At 36.1% G+C, this 20,849-nt stretch overlaps 1 long non-coding RNA gene across 2 annotated transcripts; it reads left to right on the top strand.

Moving 5' to 3' along the window:
• Positions 1 to 992: 992 nt before the first annotated feature.
• On the top strand, positions 993 to 12,154 carry LOC102483957 (uncharacterized). 2 transcript variants are annotated; one of them, XR_333445.2, is made up of 4 exons: positions 993 to 1,363; positions 2,772 to 2,898; positions 11,966 to 12,021; positions 12,104 to 12,154. It is a non-coding gene; the product is annotated as an uncharacterized LOC102483957 (long non-coding RNA). The 2 variants fall into 2 exon arrangements; XR_003550961.1 differs by lacking the exons at positions 11,966 to 12,021; positions 12,104 to 12,154 and adding an exon at positions 9,935 to 10,119.
• Positions 12,155 to 20,849: the final 8,695 nt, after the last annotated feature.

Here is a 20,849-nt window from a genome sequence, read left to right as displayed (position 1 = left end):
ATAAATATATTTAAAATGGAGAAAACACTGAAAAATTTACAATATGCATACCACATATGTAATTTTAATATCACATTTTTTTTCAAAACATGATTGGTGATGGAATAAGCCTCCATATGATAAGCTTTCTTCTCAACTGTGGCTCTGGTGGGTTATCATCTAGCATCTGAGGGAGTTTTATCAATGTTGCTAAAATGCTCAGGGAGACACAGCAGTGACAAAAAAAATAATAAAAAAGAGAGAGAGAAAAGCAGCGCATGAGAGCACAAGAGTGTGGCTAGAAGCACTCCAATTTTTGTCTTTTTTGTAAAGAGGTCAAAAGTCTATCGTGTCTGATTAAAATTTTAATTAAATATGCTTAAATTCTAGTTTAAAGCGTAGTTTCACCATTCATTGGACACTTTGAATTCTACAATAAGATAATAAATCTCAGTTGCCATAGGAATCCCACTCCTTGAAATGTGATTAAAAATAGGTTTTTGTTATCTAGCAAAACTCATTATACGGATTAGTTGTCAGTAACGGTGGAAAGATTTCTTGTTAGATGTACAAATACAGAAGGAAATTAGCAGGTGTTGAGGCACTGCGAATACCAACCACCGTTACTCTCAGGCATGGTCTCCTTTATTTTTCTTTGCCCAAATTGTGGGTGAATATTATTGAATAATATTTTATTATATTTCTTTTTACATTTAAGAAATTGATGCACAGAGATAAAATATTCTGTACACAACTCTATAGCTGACAAAGCAGAAAGATCCCAAATCTGTGACTTTGAAAGCATTGAAACTCAACCCCAGGCTCTGTCTTCCCTTCAACAATCCTGAAAGGAACACATGCTCTACTTTCCAAAAGGAAACTTCCAAAATGTAAACATAGTATTTACTGAGAGTCAGGGCTGGAGCAATAAAATCCTTTACAAGTATTAAAATGAGTTAGAAAAATACAAAAACAACGTTATGGAATGAGCTGTAACTTTGTTCTAGAGTTACAGGGAAACAGGACATCATGGGTTGACGATGCCTATACACAGACATTTTGGCCTTGATCCGAGGGAATTTCAAGAGAAAGAAATACTGGAAATTCAATTTCTGCTTCCTCTGTCCAGAGAGTTTGTCACTTTTCTGCCTCTAGCTTCAAACTGTGACATCATTCCAATCAGAAACGGAAGAATGCCTTGCCAAATTTAGAACATACTTGAAGTCTGTGATTTCATACATTTGAAATGGATTCAAATCTTTAGAAGTCACTTGGTGAACTATAAAATAAAAGAACATTATTTCCTTTTTCCAAGAAAAGCATCTCCCAACAGCTTCCTGGACATCACAGTGAATCTACGAAGCCAGACTTCGATGAGCTAAGTGTGAGTAAATTAGAAACATATGCACCAACTTGTGTCAGGATCTGTTGTAAAGAAACACTCCAATGCTCTAACAATAAATACACCCGAAGTGTACATATTAAACTGGCTAAAACTAACAGTTTAACACCTTTATGGGAGGGTAGCTTATTGGAGCGCACCAGTTAGAATGCTTAGTACTCGTGTTAATGACCTTTTTAAACAAGTTGAAATGTTATTTGAGAGAAAACACTCAAATGAGTGACAATTCTTCCAAGCATCAAAGCTTCCTCAAAATGGGAGGCAAACAAAAATAAAAACAAAAACAAATCTCCAAAGGTAAAAAAGAATATATTTTCGATACAAGTAAATTCTTCCAAGCATCAAAGCTTCCTCAAAATGGGAGGCAAACAAAAATAAAAACAAAAACAAAAACAAATTTCCAAAGGTAAAAAAGAATATATTTTCAATACAAGTATTTCCATATAGGCTTATCTAAAATCTGAGATAGAGTAAATTAGTTTTTATATTAGAAATGTCTGTCAATATTTTGTTATGTTTTTCTTAAAGAAACTGAAATTGATTTACACTTGATAAATAACATGTGGCACAATGTAAATACAATAAAGAGCCTCCAACACTGTTGTATTTAAATATCAACACTTTATCAATCCCTCAACACATCTTCCAAGGAACTTGCACTTTGATTTATTTCCATATTATTGGCAATTGACTGTAAATTTTTCATTTGTATTTGAGAATGCATATAATCCCAGAAGATTTACCCTGAAGAGCTGTACTTCAAGAGGATTTAGAATCATAAAAGCAGTGAAAGTACTTAACAAGAATAGGGCAGTGTGGATTAGGGTGGGTGAAGGGAAGAGGATAGAGAAAGATAGCAAGAGAACGAATAGAGAGGCAGAACGCTAGTGGGAAACAGATATGACTTATTACCTGTTGATGATGACATGTATAGTATTCTCAACTGGATTGGTCTGAGAAATATTTCATGATGGGTAAAGTCTTTTTACAAGCAAAATGAGAAATAGTGACTGTTTAAAGAATAATTAGAATAATAATAATAATGATTGGGGAAAACATAGAAAAGATATTGAATGATGAAGTGGAGAGATTAAAGTCTCTGTATTGACTGACATGCATGGCATTCCCTTTTGAAAAAGCAATGTAATACACTGTAAAATTATATGTAACCTAATGTAATATAAAGAAGATTATGATGATAATAATTATTTTAAAATAAATAAATAAATAAATATTTTTAAAAAGAGGATTTGGAATGATGATAGCTACCTTTCTCTTTGTTTTGTTTTGTTTTTCCCCCTTAGGTATAATTTTATTCATGATCAATAAATCTTAGAAAAAATTAAATAAGTTTTGAAATTCATAACTCTGTGTTTCAATTCTCACTCAGTAGATTCTTATATCAGCACCACGCATTGTGTAATAACATCTTTGACAACATCTGAGTTCTGTCACCTTATAAGGCTTCTTCTCAAATGGAATGCAGCCAGCCTGGAATATTTCATCAGCCTTCAAAGGTAGGGACAGATCCAAGGGCAGGATGACTGTGTTTGGCAAAACGCAGTGAAGCCTGGAGTTTATGGAGAATTTAAAATCAATCTAATCTTGCATAGTATCACAATTTCCCTTTTTCTTTTTTTTAAGTCTCCATGTGATAAAGAATGGTTGTTGAACTGAATATAAATGGGTTAGCAGATTGTTTTTCTAATTGGTGTTTTCTTTCTTCTTAATTTGAACACTAATGTTTTTCTTCTTGATTTGAACACAACATTTCCTCAAGTGGGCGCAAAAGGTATTTAAGAACTACAGCTTTTGTGCACTTCTGTACAACCTTGGCTTTGTTGCGACAAGATTGTATTACCATGACATTTAAGGAGGAAAAAACAAGCTGTTCTGAATTGTGTCAATCTCACTTGTAATCTATTTTTGAACAATGTACTATAAAGATATTCCTGTGCACAGAGAACTAGTGATTTACCCCTGGTGAATTCTACCCTTACAGCTGCTTGGCAATAAATAAAGCCACAGCAGAGAGAGAGAGAGAGAGAGTATAATTAAAAATTAACTGCACCCAGTTGGCTTCTTACTGCTTTCACTTTTGCATGCTTGTTTGATGAGGTACTTTTCAAGTCATTTTAATTGTGATAAAAATAAGGTCTCTGGTGATCAAAAGCTCTAAAACTGAAGACAGGGAAAGATTTGTCCACTCTGCTTGTCCTAAAATATTCCTTCCTATTTTTTTTTTCTTAACCTTATTGTAATTTCAATAACTCCTAAACGTACAGGGCACTAAGGACAAGCTAGCGCTACTATGACTAGACTGAGAATCCAGGTACTCTGATTTTCCTATAATCCCTAACATGGTGTGAAAATGTTTCTCTTTCTTTTGTTCATCCAAAACAAGCTTTCAAAGATGTGCTTTAACAATTAAGAGAGAGAGAAAGAGACAGAGGGAGAAAAAGGTGAGCAAGAGATAAAGAGGGATATATATATATGTATATATATATATATTATATAGTATTTTATATATATTTAGAGAAAGAGAGAAATATAGAAAAAAGAGAGATTAAGACAAAAACAGAAAGAGAGAAAAACATACAAAAAATAGAGCGGCAATTTAGTTCCACCTAAAACGATTAGCCTTAAGTTTATTTGGCCGTCCCAATGTACCAGATTGATAGATGTTCACAATTTTTTTACCCTTGTCCCTAATAGTTTGCTGTTAACATATCCTCTGCTCAGTCTTCAAGTTGGTACTCCCAGTGAAATTCAGCTTCTCCACTTATTGACTCCAAGTTTGTGTGTTCAGTGTTTTTAGACTGATAGTTGCATTCATTTATTTCAGGCACTAGAGAAAAAAATCTTGCTTTCTTTTATGTTCATGGCTGAAATTCATGGCCCATCTAGTTCCCATTACTCACGTAAGATGTTCTAATTTTGAGCAGAATGAATGACAGCATCACACCCAGCCCATTAAGAAATCCTGTAGGGCCTACCTTTGAACTGTAATTCAGAATCCCACAAATTCTCACCTTTTCCCTGATGTCTTTCTGGTTGGAATAGTAATCATCTCTCACTGGATTATCTCATGAACAATCCACAAGCCCCCCCCCCCTGCCATTTGTCTTCTTCAGTCTACTTTCAATCCAGCAGGAAGAATGGCTCTACAAACATGAGCGTCAGGTGTTTCCTTTAGAAGCACATATACTGAGATAATTACCTACAGAGACTAGCATGAGCCTGTGTGAGGATGACACACATATTCATGAAATGTTCATTTTTTGGAAATATACCTAAATAATCACTGAATTACATGTGTAAAAAGGGGTAAATTTATGATATGTGATCTATAGCTGATGTAACCTCTTATAAACAAAATCAAATCATATCCATCCTCTGCTCAAAAACCCACAATGAGTGTTTATCCCACACATGGTAAATATCAATATTCTTGCAAGTGTCAACAAAGCTCCCTCTAATTTGACATCCCACCTCATCATTAATAATTCTCCCTTCTTAATAATTCTTTCACCCCAATTTAGTCTGAAAATAAACCCAATCTTGGCATTGAAAAGGCCAAGTAGGGATACTCTTCCATCAGAAGAGTATGGTGGATGGTGGATGCACTATCCATAATAAGGCTAAGGGTCTGTGAAGATGGCAGGTTGATCCCTGGTTTTCCAGAAATTAAACAATTGGGAATACAGTTGGAAAAATATAGGCACAAGGGACCAGCAGATGATAAAATGGGTGCATTGCTGGACTCTCCCTGGTTCAAGTCCAACCCAGAGGCTTAAAACTCACACTGAGTGTGGGTATGTGTGTGGCCAAAATCCCAAAAGGAGAAAGGAGAAGAAGGAATTACAGTGTGGCCATCACCCCTGGGGAGTGATTTCTTGCTTTCTACCTTTCTCAATCCCTCTGGCAACTGCATATACGTTATAGCAAAAATCTTTCTCTCGAAACAAAGAAGAAAGAAAGAAAGAAAGAAAGAAAGAAAGAAAGAAAGAAAGAAAGAAAGAAAGAAAGAAAGAAAGAAAGAAAGAAAGAAGAAAAGAAAGAAAGATAGATATAGGCAGAACCACTTTAAGTCTAACGGGCAGAAAGCTTACTCAAGTCATAATTGAGGGACTTTTCGGTCTTCTATCTAGTTCTCAGATTTAGCACCTTGAGATGCTTCTAGTTCTTTAAGATCTTGCAATATGGTTGCATATTTCTATTATGAATCTCCCTCCAAGCTTTCCTAGTGGGACCAGTTGTCATGTGCCAGAGTTAGAGTATGCTGCAAAGGAGAAAAATGCCATGAGTTTAAATGGGATTTTAGATTCTAAGAGATTCTAAGATCCAGTGTAGTGTACTTTTCACATTGCCAATATAATTTGTGATTGTCGTAGTATTTGAGATGTCCATGGAAGATGGGATGCTGCATAGAGTCTCTGAGAAGCTGTTTTATCCCTAGAATTTTGGAATAAGGTCATGTACTCTGCTACTAACAAGTACTTTTCTGGCTTGTTTCTGCGTATCCTAATAAACATTGAACACCTGGCCATGGTACCCGAAGTTACTATGTGCCTAGAACCAACAACATGTAGAGTGTCATCTTGAATAAGATTGTATGTGCACAGCAGAATTCCAAGTTTAATGGAAATTATACGCATGAGACTGTCTGAGAGCAGACATGGAAGATACAAGTAAATTTGATAATCTGGTATCTCAGCACTTTCACTGTCCTTTCTCCTTTACCTCCTTGTGCCCTCTCAACTCATAACACCCATTAAACCCAAAGAATAATGAAAACCAAAACAGTTAATGGGGCTAGAAATTTCATTGCCAGTTTTGGCCCATTGTAATTTTGGGCATCATAGGGAGATCTCCATGATCAGTTAACAAAAGAAGAAAAATTTCTGTTGTAGTCGGTGTTCTACGTGATATGCTGGCACCAGCAGAAAGTGAATGATAGCTACAGCTCTAATTAGACATGGCCCCAAAATGGTAGTGAAGGAAAAGCCTCATAAGTGGAACTTTAGGTTGTGTATCTGACTATGTGTAGGGAAATAGGTGACTTGAAATAAAGATCGACACTGTCCCACACAAAACAAGTTAAATAAGGTGACCACTTCTTGGTGGTCTTAGAACAAAATTGAAAGACTGGTGACGAGGACATTTTTGGAAAAGATAGGTTGGTTGACATTTTTGAAGCAGAAACAAGGTAAAATGAAATCTGTATTTCATGTAAATGCTCCACAGAAGGTATTCCCTACAGAGGAGCTCTCAATAACCATGTGGAAAGAGTAATACACCCAATTCTGTCAGTCACAAATACCCAGTATAATTTACTGGTCATTAATAACATAACCAAGGCTACAGTATTAAAGGCTTGGTATAGGGTCCATGGCATAGAATTATATTCACCAAATTTGTGGGCTGTTGCCCCTACCAAATGTCCAGTATTTTATATGAGATCATCTTTATAGCACTACCCCATAGAGAACTTGCTGTCCATCTATTGGCAAGTTGGTCACACATTGGACTCCTCTATTTATGTAAAGAGAAGTCCTTTGTTTTACATATATCAATACAAATTTTTCCTCCATTTTGTGCAATATGTCTGCCAGAGTCATCATTCATGGACAGTCAAAAAGTCTTGTTAATCACAAACAGCCAATAACTCATTTTACAGCAAAGAAAGTGAGGTATGGAACTAACACCTAAGAAATGTATTGGTATTACCAGGCACCTTGTGATCCTAAAGCAACTGGCTTGATAAATGAATGGCCTGCTGAAAGCTCAGTTACAATATCAGTCAGGAAACAGCATCTTTTGAGTTTGGGTCATTGCCCCCAAAAAGTTCTATTTGAACCTCAAATTTACAACCAATGTGTTTTGCTCTGGATACCATAGCAAGACTTGCAAAACATGTGACAGAGTTAAGATCAGCCCCTCTCATTATTATTTTAAGTATTTCCCTTCCCATTCCCACAGTCTTGAACCTTATAGCATTTGAAGGTCATAGTGACCAAGAAAACAATGTTTTCACTAGAGTTCAGAGCCACAGTCCCATCAAATTTACCTTAGGACCACCCACGTACCCAGTCTAAGTTCCTCACGCAATTAAGAAAATAAATAGTAAATACATATGTATGCAATAATTTTTGTGAATATAAAATATGTATAGCTTTTGTGTAAGTTATCCATACACATAGAAATGTATCTTAGGGAAAAAAACTGCATGGATTTCAAAAAATTTTTTCACCGAAATCAATTCATAATTTAATTCCCTTTTTTTTCACAAACAGAAATCACTGTGCATATGTGAGTCACTATTAAGTCTTTAGATCAAATAAATTTTAAAAACAAAAGACATGGCTTTTAACCACACGTGATCTGTTTCCCTATGAGTTCTAACATTCGATCTGGCTCTGAATAACTTACTTAACTCATATTTATTTATTTATTTTTTTGGAGAGGTTTTCGCTATAGGGCACGTGCACTCGCCAGACAGACAGAGAGAGACAGAGAGACAGAAAACGAGAAATCACCCCCCAGGGGGGATGGCCATGCCGCAATCCCTTCTCCTCCATTCTCCTCTTGGGATCTTGGGCACACACGCACACACGCCCGGCGTGAGTTTAAGTCGCCGGGTCTGAGACACGAACCGCGGTCAACTACGTGGGAGTCCAGCGACATAGCCATTACACTAACTGCTGGTCCCTTAACTCATATTTTGACTTGGTTTCCCTGACTGCAAAATGGGACAATGGATGCAGGGATATGTAAAAGACTAAATGGCATAATTTATATAAAGTTGTAATTCATGTGAAGTGCTTAGCACCTCTTTCCAAGGAAGTACTCAATAAAAATGATCTATTACACTCATATATTTATAGAGAAGTATTTATGCACATATATGCATATACATATCAAACACAGATGATAGATACAGATAGAGTGACCATTTATCATGCATCTTTCTTTTGTGAATATTTTAGTTCTAGGAATCACAGTGCAATCCTAAACTGTCCTTAATACTTTTCTATTTAAAATTTACAATTTTAAGGTGGCAGGCATGAAAGTAACAAATTGTTTTGTATATATGTAATTTATTGCTTGAACAATGTCAAAAGAAACATCCCAAAATATTGATGTTTTTGTGATGAAAACTTCATATCTTTAATATATGCTTAACTATTTTACATTCCTTATACTGTCCCCAGAGTGATTTTTCATTCTGCTCTCTGGATTCTTGTTAAGTATCTGTAATGATGTTAAAATATCGTGCCTAAATGGTTTCTGCAGTTATCTTTTTGTCTACCCTCAGTGTCTCTTTTCCTTAATGCATATATGACCTTTTTAACGTCTAAGTTCAAACTGGTAGAGATTTTGTTTCAGTCTGTCACTCCCCTTGAATGTCATTACGAGGCTGACAATTCTCTCAGCCCAGCCTCTAACCCACAGACTGCCTTGATGTGAGAATTATAGGACTATAATTAATCCTGAAGTAAATTGAAATACCCATGATCATTTCATGGGATGTTTTAAGCTGTATAATTCCTCCCACACTGGTACTCAATCTGTGCATTTTCCAAATATGCTTGCCAAAAAAAAGGCAAAAAAAAAAAAAAAACACTGCTGAAAATAAGCTTGAAACAGAGCACGGAAAGAGAAAGTCAGGGAATTTAAAAGTTTAATGAGATCCAAAATAAGTTAATGGGGTTAGGATTTCTTTTTTTTTTTTTTTTTTTTTGGTCTGGTTTTGGCCAATTGCAACTAATCAACTTGGCTGTTATTAAAACAGAAGGGAGACTTTCTACTCTTTCTGGAATTTTTTAGGCCACACAAACCCAGATTAAAATTTTTTTAAGAGTTACAGGCTACTAAAGCTAAAATAAAATTTAGATATGAAATAGTATGAAACCAGAGTCGGCAGGAGGCTTGGTGGATAAGGGCACTGGACTCCCACATGGTCGATTCTGGTTCGAGTCTCAGACCTGGCGGCTTGCTTTCTCCTGTTCCCTCTTGCTCTCTCTGTCTCTCTCTCTAGTCAAAATTTAAATAAATAAATAAATACACAAATAAACTAATTAAATGAATAAGAAGAAAATTAAATAAAATCTTAAAAAAGAGAAATAGTATGAAAATAATTGTGTAGATATAAAGACTTAAAAATGTGAAGCAATTTTTCCAACATCTCCTTCAACACATCAGTAAAATCAAGTCTAATCATGGATTGAGCTTTCTTTTGACTGGGGTAACAAGATATAATACATGCCACATATATACATTATCCCAATTTGAAACTATAACTATCATATGATGAAAAATCAAAACTTAAGTCTGAGAAGTTATTCCAGAAAATGACAAAAAAGACATAGTAGCTAAATGAAATAAGTGATGCTAGATTGCATCTTCATTTTGAAAAAAAAGAATTCTGAGGAAAACCTAATTGCACTCATATAAATAGAGTTGATAATGTGTCATAGCATTATATGGGGATAAATTTTCTGAATCTAATCATTATACTATAGATATGTAAAGCGATGACTTTGTTCTTAGGAAATGGATGAGGGGATCTTGAGAGTTGAAGGATTTCGATGTCAACAACCTACTTTGTAATTATTTGACAATAATTAAACAATGAGAATGATTCAACAAATGAAGGGAAGAACAAAGAGGAAGAAGAGGAGAAAGTGAAGAAGTGATGACACATGTACACTCCAAGGAAGAAAGAGGAGTAAATAATGAATCTAAATAAAGGATATAGTGGCTCATGTTGCCATTTTTGCAACTCGTCTGTGCTTCTGAAATTTCTTTAATAAAAAGTATTATTTTTTTTCTGATTATAATGAGTAGTTAAATAAAATTAAAATCTTATTTAAATTGCTATGCATAGTCATATTATATAGATTGCCTCTGTTTCCTCCAGACTATACCCCATTAGCACTATTTCCCTGGAAGGAAACTGAGAAAGCATTTCCCTGCAAGAAACGATTGCTAGTAAGAAAAATGGATCTGGTACCATTATTAAATTCTCACTGCATTGAAAGTTGGGAATTTTTTTTTTTATAAATAATATAAAGTTGCAATGATCATGTATTTGGCAAATTCAACCTAAAATCTGTCATTAGATATTTAACTCACTTTGAGGTAGGTCCAAATGTATGATAATTAAATTTTTAAGTGTCAGAAAAGTAAGAAAGAAGACAAAGAAAATGGGGAAAAGATTTTTTAAAAGAGCCTTTAAAATACTTCAGGTATGTTTCTAACATTTGACTGCTTTGAATCTTGCAATACATTATTCTTGAAATTAGACATAACCTACCTACTTTTTTCAACAAGTGAAAAGGTCCTAATTTTTATTCCTTCAGAAAGATTAATTTTATTTGTTTATGTAGTTAGTTAGTTAGTTTGTTATGGGATGAGTGTGCTTGCTGGAGAGAGACAGAGACGGAAAGAGAGAAAGCACCCACCATGTCACCTGGCTGGCCCAAGAATTTCAAAGGGAAAAATTTACATACTTATTTATTCATAAAAGTTTTCTTCAGCAGCCACTTTGTAGCAGTTACTATGGTACACACTGGTGTCAAAAAATGGGCATGAGCACTGTTTTTATTAAAAGTCCAACACAGGGCCAGCTGGGGATGTGATGGTTAAGGCAACTACAGCCTACATGGTCAACTATGAGTTTAAAGTACTGGACCCAGCAACTTGAGAAGCACGTGCATGCCCAAAATCCTGACAGGAGGGAAAAGTGAAGAAAAAGGGGTCACAGAGTAACCATTCTCCAAGAGAGTGCTTTCTCGCTTTCTCTTTCTCTGTCCTGCTGTTTGTCTCTTTCTGGTAAGCACAAACACCTTCTGGCAAAGTAAAAATAATAACAAAAAGTCCAACACAATGGATGATAAGAAGTTTGAATGAGCAAGAGTTAGACAGAATAAGAATTGGAAATGGAGCCAATGTGATATAGTAAAGAACATGGGATAAAGATCCTATAAAGAAGGAGTTTTATATAGACAAGAATATAAGAGGCTACCATGACATGAATAAAGGGAAAGTATGGATAATGGATCCAAGTGATTCTGGAAGTTGGGAAAAAGTTGAGCTACGTAGAGAAGTTAGTCTCACTTTTAAAAATCATATTTACAATACCAGGGCATTAAATATCTTTATTACATCCCAAATACAAGAAACAGCCTTTAAAAGTTCTGGGATAAGCTAGAGATGAACGAATGCATTTCAAAAAGCAATATAATGCCGTATGAAGAATGAATTAGTGAGTGTTTTGTGGAAAAAAGGAAGATGTTCCTGTGATACACATATAGATGAAGATACTATAGAATGAGATGGGAAGAAGTGAAGATTGGGAGAGAAAATTGGGAAGAAATATATTTTGGAAGTAAAGAAAACCTAGTAAGGTAGAAGGAAAGAAAGATAATGTTGTCCAATGATAATGACGTAATCAACACTGAAAAAAGAGAGCTTGAAGGGGGAAAATATTTTCAGTCATTGCATGTCTAGATACTTTTTATCTTCTCACTTGATAGATTTGGTGAGTAAAATTCTAAGATGAAAATTATTTTCTTTCAGGACTTTAAGAGCATATTCCATTTATTCTGGCTTCCAGTGTTTTTGACATGTGAGAGGTATGAATCAATTTTAATTTCTCTTCCAATATAAGTTGAGATGGAGGAGTATGAATTTATTTTGATTTCTATTTCTTTATAGGAAAACTTTTTTTCTTTCTGTAAGCTATTGAAGTCTTTTCTTCATCCCTGGTACGTTCAGATTTCACAAAAATAAGCCTTTAGATCTTTGCATCGCTTTTGCTGGGTACTAAACATACATTTTCAATATGACATTTTAAAGTTTCATTCTAGAAACTTTCTGGTATTATTTTCTTCATATATTTGTCTCCTTAATTACACATACATACACACACACACACATACACACGGAGGGTTTCAGAAATATTAAATTGATACCTATCATATTCATATATTTTAATTATGTTTCTTCTTTTTAATTTAATACTAATTCAGTTAAATCTTTGTAATTAGATCTTCCTACCCATGTACCACTCATCCTTTTTGTTATCTTATTTTAAATAGGGGCTGGCAGGTGGCATGCTGGTTAAGGATGCTGGGCTCCCACACGGCTGACTATGGTTCAAATCCTGGAATTGGTGCCTTGCTTTCTCACTTTCTCTCACTCTCTCTTGCTCTGTCCCTCTCTGGTCAGATTAAAATAAGTAAATAAATAAATAAATAGATTTAAATAAAATAATTCAAGAAAAAAATATTCATGGCATTTTTCATTTGTTAGATTCTCCCTTATTCTTGCTATCCTGTTTTTATTTGGTAGATGCACTATCTCCCCTTAGTTTTCTGAGGTTATTAATTGTAAATTCTTTAACTTGTGATTTTATGTTGTCTTGGATTTTTCCTTTATATTTTCTACCTTTATTTTCAGTTCCGAACTCTCCTGCCTGGCACCTTGAACAGGCTGTGGTCTTTCTCAGGAGATGCAAGGACAGAGGTTTAACAGCATGCTTGGGCTTGGAAATCACAACTTCTGTTTTTTCTTATTCCAGTTTCATTTTTAAACTTTCAACTGCTCCCCCCCCCCTTTCTTTTTGCATTTGGATCCTTTTTCAGTTAAAGAAATAGATAGATCTATGATAGATGCTAGTTATAACATCTTCAAGTATATATTTTTAATTGTATTTACTTAGCAATTGTTTACATGATCTGTTCACTCTCTCATCATCATCAGAAACTTATACTTTCAAAAAGAGATGATACACAATTTTGGCTTGATCTACTCATCTTCATTAAATACATTACATTCTGAAAAAGTTAAAAACTCTACAACAATTTGTGTTATAACATCTTTTAAAGGAGGAAGGTTAAGAAGAGAAAATGAATTCTTATTGAATTCAAGTTTGCTTTGGCCTGGAGTCATTTGCCAGAAAATAAATTAAGGCTAAATTAAGTAGCATTCAAAGGATAAATTATTATCGAACAACAGTGACAGGATTGAGCAGGTTAAAAGTCCGATTGATCCTTTCCCATAAAGATTGGAACTATTTTCATCTTTTACATTTTGTGTCATGCGATCAGGGATATGATTGGCAGAACATTGTGTAGTTAATTCATTGATGCTGGGGTTTGTCAGATGGAGAAGTCAATGTTTTATGTTTACGGAGACAATCAGATTATGAAATGTTTCCCGGAATGGATTTTGCTGACACTGTTCATCATATTACTCAAGTGTTCCCGTGGAAACACTAGATGTCTGTGCTTTTTCTCTTTTATGACCAGTTTTCCATTTTGTATCTATGAACTATTACAAATTGGTATTTACTTGTGCTTTGAGGATTAATAGAAAATGTATAATCTCTCGTAAAGAATATGAGCCACTTTTATCATTTATTATTTTATTCAGTGTTCCTAGTATTTGGCTTCAGACAATAGTTTAGGGCTTGAACAGTTTTGCCTTTTTTTCTTTTTCTGAACAAACAAAAGTAAGTCTATTTTCTGTCTAAAAATAAAGTCAATTTAGTACATACATTTTCTTCATTCAAATCAGAGGCATAATTACTCAAACTGGTATGACTGCAAACAGAATTTTTTTCTAACAAATATTTCAAAGTAATATCCACTTTTTAACTTTTATTTTATGTTATTAAGCAAATATCTTAGATTTTTAAAACACTACTCGATTTGTTTGTGCTGGCAACTAACCTATCATTTCTGGTCTCAACATTTCACCCTGTGTAGCAAGCATAACAGTTCCAGCTTCAGACTTAGATACTTATACTTTAAAGCAATATTAATTTGCTATTTATCCGTAGGTCCTTTGTGGACATTTATCTCATGTAAATTGAGATGTTTCTGCTTTATTTTTAATGTGTATTTCTTTAATTCTTACTTTTACTTTTAATGATATTTTTGTTTTAGATGTGTTTTTTTTTTTTTTTGAGAGATTTTCATTGTAGGGCGCGTGCGCTCGCCAGACAGAGAGAGACATAGAGACAGAAAGCGAGAAATCACCCCCCAGGGGGGATGGTCACGCCGCAATCCCTTCTCCTCCATTCTCCTCTCGGGATCGTGGGCACGCACGCACACGCACCCGGCGTGAGTTTTAAGCCACCGGGTCCGGGACACGAACCGCAGTCGACTATGTGGGAGCCCAGCGACATAGCCATTACGCTAACTGCTGGTTCCCTTAGATGTGTTTTTAATTTCCAGGATTAGAAATACCTAATTTACTTGCTTGAATCCAATTTATTTTTAAGCTCCACTCTTGAATCATGTATGTTTCCTTCTATTACTTTTAGAATCATTTAATTTTAGAAACAAAGGCTTTCCTACTGATCATCACAAGTCAGGATACGCCATAGAAGTGACAATGCACAAGTCCAGTCAGACCTCTAAACTGTTTTCTTGGGCCATACCAATTTACTGTGTTATCAATAATATGTATATAATATCACAATGATGCTTAAAGAAAATGTCTTGCCGTCTATATGGAGATTGGAATTCCTTGGAACGTGATCAGTATCAAACTGAACACCCAACAGAGAATAATAAATATAATTTGGTCTAAGAGAAGCAGAATAGGACAACAACTGATGTGCCAATCCAGAGTAAACAGATCTAAAGTCAAAAACCTGTACGCAGGTGAGTCCTGAGCTGACAGACCCAACGAGCAACTGTAGAATGGTTGAAATAAACATTTTCTAAGGAACATTTATCTTGTTTTGTTTTACATATTGTTTGTTTGATCTAAATTTTAGTTTATATATCCATTTACTTATGTAAGAAAACAAACTTTAGGGCAAACGTCAAGAAAAGAAAATATTGAATGTGTACAACCAGCAAATGGCATAATGGCTATGTTACTGGACTCCCATGTAGTTGACCATGGTTCAAGTCCTGGACCTGGTGGCTTAAACTCACGGCAGGCACATGTGTGTGCATGCCCAAGATCTTGAGAGGAGAATGGAGAAGGGACTATGGTGCAGTCATTCCCCAGGGGGGTGATTTTTCACTTTCTGTCTCTCTGTCTCTCTGTCTCTCTCTGTCTTTCTGGTAAGTGCACATGCCCTATGGCAAAAATCTCTCCAAAGAAAAAGAAAATACTGAATGTGTATTAAAAATTCTGGAAAATGATTTAATGATGGAAGATCTTTGTGAATTAAGAAATACAGGCAGTTCAATTGATCTGTCAAGTTCTATGTGGCACGAAGAGAAAAAGGAAAAGGCAGCAATGATCAAGACTGGCTAGTAGCTCTGGAGAAAACTACGGCCAGGTCAAAACGTGATGATAGCTCAACTATATTGTGAACACAAATCAGCCATCTTCTGGGAAACCTCAGGAAGACCTGATGGACAGGATATTATTCAGAAAATCAAGGTCATATAAATGGGTGGAGTTAAGAATGGGAAGTCTGTAACTGGCTCCATGGCCTAGTGGTTAAAGGAGCTGAATCCCACCGGACCAACAATGTGGTTCAAAACTCAGCCCCAGCAGTTTGAAAAACACACCAATCACATGTACAAGTGTGCACAAAATCCTGATGGGATGGAGAAATGGAGGAGATGTATTATGGTGTGACCACTCCCCTTTGGGGGTAACTTGCTCCCTTTCCCTCAATCTGTCCATCAGTCTCTCTCTAGTGAGCACGCACGTTCTCAGCCAAATAAATAAATAAATAAACAACAAAAAAAAAAAAAGAAAAAGAAAAAGAAAAAGAAAAAGAAAAAGAAAAAGAAAACCCACCACCAGGAGCCCTGTTAGCTTCTTTAGGCTCCCTGGTAGGGCCTGGTCCTGGGCCTTACAAACCAGTGTAAATTCCGCTCTCTGAATTACCTATCACCTCTGCTCCCATTCATTCCTGGAAGCTGAATGGTATGGATGGTATGGATGAATTGGACTGGTTTTACTCACGTTCTGATTTGCTATGCTCACTAAGATCATTCTTAAATGATCTTAAATTTTAAATAATTAAAGTTTAAATAATTCTGAAATCCTATGATCCTAAAAAAAGGGAGAGATTCAAGGCAGTAGAACTTTTTTAAAAATTAATACAAGAAAATAATGAGATGTTTCTAAATGGTTAGATTGGACCTAGATTTAAAAACAGATCTCAGTCTTGGCCTCATCTGCTCATTATTAGGAAAGACAGATATAGGTGGGCTTGGAAGGTGGGAGTCCCATATGGCAAAGCATGGTGATAATAGCTATAGATATTTTTAATAAATAATAGAGATATTTCAGGCAAAAGTGACTGTAAAATATAGAAAAGGATACGTCAACCCTTGATAATTAGTGATTTTTGAATAGCTCTTAGTTATTAGCCGTTTGTTCAAGTATATTTGGTTTATGTTGAGCTATATTTTAAAAACTGGATCTCTGTGGTTGGAGTCCAGGTAGTATATATGCCTTTATGCTTGTAGTCCAACTTGAGTTTCAGAAGAAGGTGGAAACCAAAATTTTAAAACAAAATTAGGGCAAAGTATAGGTATGCTTTGAACAGTGTCATTACTTACTTTCTTTCCTTTCTTATAACATATATGATAAACATTATTCCATCCTCAATTTTGGAATAGCTCATGAATAGAAAAACCAGGGCAACCTATCAGCCAAGTTGATTGACAGGCTCAGATTTATACCGACAATCCATTATGGCACCTTGTTGATGCAGGGGCTGGGCGGGAAGGACATATGACCTATATTAACCTAAGCTATCTGAACAAAAAGTCTTTATCCAGTGATTAGGAGAAGCATTTCTCTTTTTCCTCTGGAGTTTTTAACTCTTTATACTAAAAGAATTATTTCTACTCTTTTGGTCTAATTAATTATAGAAAGCAAAATTAAGAATGTTATTTATTAAATGTTTCACAGACTGGGCCTATTTCATTGTCTCCCATGATTAAGATTCAACTTTAATGTTTTTGTTTTGAGAGGTTTGTTTGTTTGTTTTGAGAGGTTTCCACTATAGGGCACATGCGCTCGCAAGAAAGACAGAGAGAGACAGAGCGACAGAAAGCGAGAAATCACCCCCCAGGGGGGATGGCCACGCCGCAATCCCTTCTCCTCCATTCTCCTCTCGGGATCTTGGGCATGCACGCACACATGCCCGGCGTGAGTTTTAAGCCACCGGGTCCAGGACATGAACCACGGTCGACTACATGGGAGTCCAATGACATAGCCATTACACTAACTGCTGGTCCCTAACTCTAATGTATTTTTAGCAGGACTATTTCTTAAGTGACTGTGCATATCTGTAGAGTGAGGGAATCTCCAAAATCTCCCTCGGGTTTAATCATTTGCTAGCAGGATTCACAGAATTCACTGAAAATCTGTATACTCACTAGGACAGTTTAACACAGCAGAAAGAGACAGATTAAAATAAGACGAACAGAGATGGATAAAACAGAATCTGGAAGAGCTCTAAATATGAAGCTCCCAGTTGTCCTCTCTCAGTGGAATTGTGGACAGTGCTTATTTTTCCAGAAATTAGGTATAATAACTCACAGAACATTGCTATTTTACTCTGTTCCTACATTGCTAAAAGGAATACCTGAGGCTAGGTGAATCTTAGAGAATGTAAGCTTATTTTTAAAATTCTTGGTTTTGGTGTCTTGAAAGTCCAAAGGCACAGACCTACAGCATGGTCAATGGAAACATGGGAACATGAAAAGACAGAGAGCGAGCTGTAGGCAGCTCTCTCTCTCATCTACAGCAACCAGCTCTCATAAGATCTAATCCTTTCCCATGAAAGCTATTATAGAACTCACTGGGTCTCAAGAGACATTCATCTATCCATGAGAGTGTGCTCCAAGATCCACCACCTCCCAGCACCAAATTCTAAAGCATGAAACGCTTGTGTTTTAAACCATTATCCAAATCAGAATAATGGCCAACCACAATCTGAGTGTTCTATATTAAAGTTTTTCTTTGGGGAACAGAAGTTGGCCTAACGGCTATGTCACTAGACTCCCATGTAGTTGACCACAGTTGGAGTCCCGGACCTAGTGGCTTAAATTCACACGGGGCATGTGTGTGTGAGTGCACAAAATTCTAAGAGGAGAATGGAGGAGAAGGAATTGCAGTGTGGCCATTCTCCCTAGGGGGCAATTTCTTGCTTTCTGTCTCTCTATGTCTTCCTGGTGAACAGAAATCCTCCCTAGGGGGCAATTTCTTGCTTTCTGTCTCTCTATGTCTTCCTGGTGAGTACACACGCCCTACAGCAAAAGCCTCGCCCCCCCCAAAAAAAAAGTTTTTTGGGGGACCAGCAATTAGTGTAATGGCTATGTTGCTGGACTCCCATGTAGTCGACCACAGTTCACATCCTGGACCCGGTGGCTTAAAACTCACGCCGGGCACATGTGCGTGCGTGCCCAAGATCCCGAGAGGAGAATGGAGGAGAAGGGATTGTGGTGTGGCCATCCTCCCTGGAAGGTGATTTCTCGCTTTCTGTCTCTCTGTCTCTCTCTCTGTCTGTCTGGCAAGCGCATGCACCCTATAGAAAAAAACCTCTCCCCCCTAATAAAAAAGGTTTTTTGTCTCATGGATGAAATTTTCTTTATTCATCCCGTTTCCTAATAATTGTTTAAGGATTTTCACCCTACTGGAAAGAGTCCTCTGAGTCTCCCTTTATCTTTCCCTGTCCTCTTGTGAATCATTCTGATTTTCTTAGATATCTATTGTTTTAGCATAACTTTCCACTGGGTAGCAGCCCTGAGGCTAATGGCTATCCTGTGAATGATTGAAATCTTTACTTGGCCCACTATCAAGATCCACAAGAATACTGTATTCTCCTTTTATTTTAGCTAATAGAACCTAGAGATTCTTTACTTAGCTCATTTCTTTTCATTTTGCATTTTCTAGTGTGTTCAGTAATCCAATTCCACAGGTTCCACAGGAGTTGGATTCATAATTTCTAAATTCTATCACCACTTTTACCTTCAGTAACAGATTACAACACAAATTTAGTTTCATCTACTAGTGACCCAGTGGAAATCCAGAAATCAAAGTTTCCCCAGCACTTGACCCTTCATCATTCTTCTCAAAGTGCAGTTTCAGTGAGGCAGGGTTATTTCTGTGCCTATCACTTTCGATGCCCATTACAGAGTTAGGGAATCCCCCAGGTGACTCTCACTTCTGATACCAACTTAAAAATATGTGACTTTATAGGCCCACTATTCTTTCTGACACTAATTTCAAGTGGAGGGATCTCTAGGATTACTGTCAGGTATGTTAATTCACTGGAAGGATTCACAGAACTCCCTAAAAATGGTTACATTCATAATTATGGTTTAGCATGGCAAAGCAATCAATATAAACATAAGCCAAGGTTATGCAGAGTTTTATACAGCAGAGAACAGAAGTGTTACTAGTCCTTGTCATTGAGATCACCCCCAAGAAATCATTGTAAAATATTGTTAAATGTGCCAGGCTCTCTTGTTTAGATGAGAGAGCTTGAAGCTGGTACCTGAAATTTTAGTTTAACCTTCCAGGATAACAGGAATAAAGTTTTACTCTCCCTTCCCTGTTTTCAATGTTATTAAGGTAATACAGCTTTTCATTTCATTTTGGTGTCATGGAAGTAGATGGGAATAGCCTAATGTTGTAAACACATAAGGCAAAGGGTGAACTTTAAGACACTCAGCAATTGTGGTTTCAACATTTCAGGATATGCAGCATGTTTAGAAAAGATACCTTAACATTCACATGAGGAACTAAGGATTGCAGACTCTAGTGAAACTATACCAGACTATAATGCTGTGAAATTGTATGTAAATCTCAGCTAGGTAAGAGGCCCATTATATTCTTACTAAGTAATAAAGTAAAACATAACTATCGACACCATAACTGTTCATTTAATTTGGTTTAACAATTCTAATTCATTCAAGGACCAGTGAGTAAGGAATGGATATGCTTCCTGCAACACAGGAACAATCATGCTCAGTAAAAGTTGAGGTTGAAGAGTGAGCCAATAGAGAAAGAGTAGATTGAACATCCCCGTGATCATTGGCCCACAAGCTTATGAAGGATGAGAAACTCCCATCACAGCACTGGTAGACAAGATCTTCTCCAACAGAACTTCATTCAAGAATCTCAGCTTTCAAGACAGCATGACACAGTAATTTATCCAGTAGGGGATTATGTCTAAAGGTATATTAAAAGACAGGATGAATTTCTTTAACTGTTGGAAACCTCAGCATTGCAAATAAAGAAGGCAGCATTGCTCTTAGCAGAGAGCATTAGGAAACCCTACCAGTTTTTATTACTGAACCATAATGATTTGTGTTTGCCTAATAAAAATAGCACTATTGTGACCAGATAACACAGAGCATATTGGTAACTCAGAACCTGCGTACTAAATAATACCTAACAGTCACCTTAATGTAAATTCAAAGATTTCCAGGAAGCTCAGTAGATGGCATTATGTAACATTTTG

The sequence above is a fragment of the Tupaia chinensis genome, unplaced genomic scaffold (genome assembly GCF_000334495.1).
Source record: "Tupaia chinensis unplaced genomic scaffold, TupChi_1.0 Scaffold000052_1, whole genome shotgun sequence".
Lineage (NCBI taxonomy): Eukaryota > Metazoa > Chordata > Mammalia > Scandentia > Tupaiidae > Tupaia > Tupaia belangeri.
Note: the sequence above shows the minus strand (reverse complement) of the source record. Positions and strands in the feature narration are given on the sequence as shown.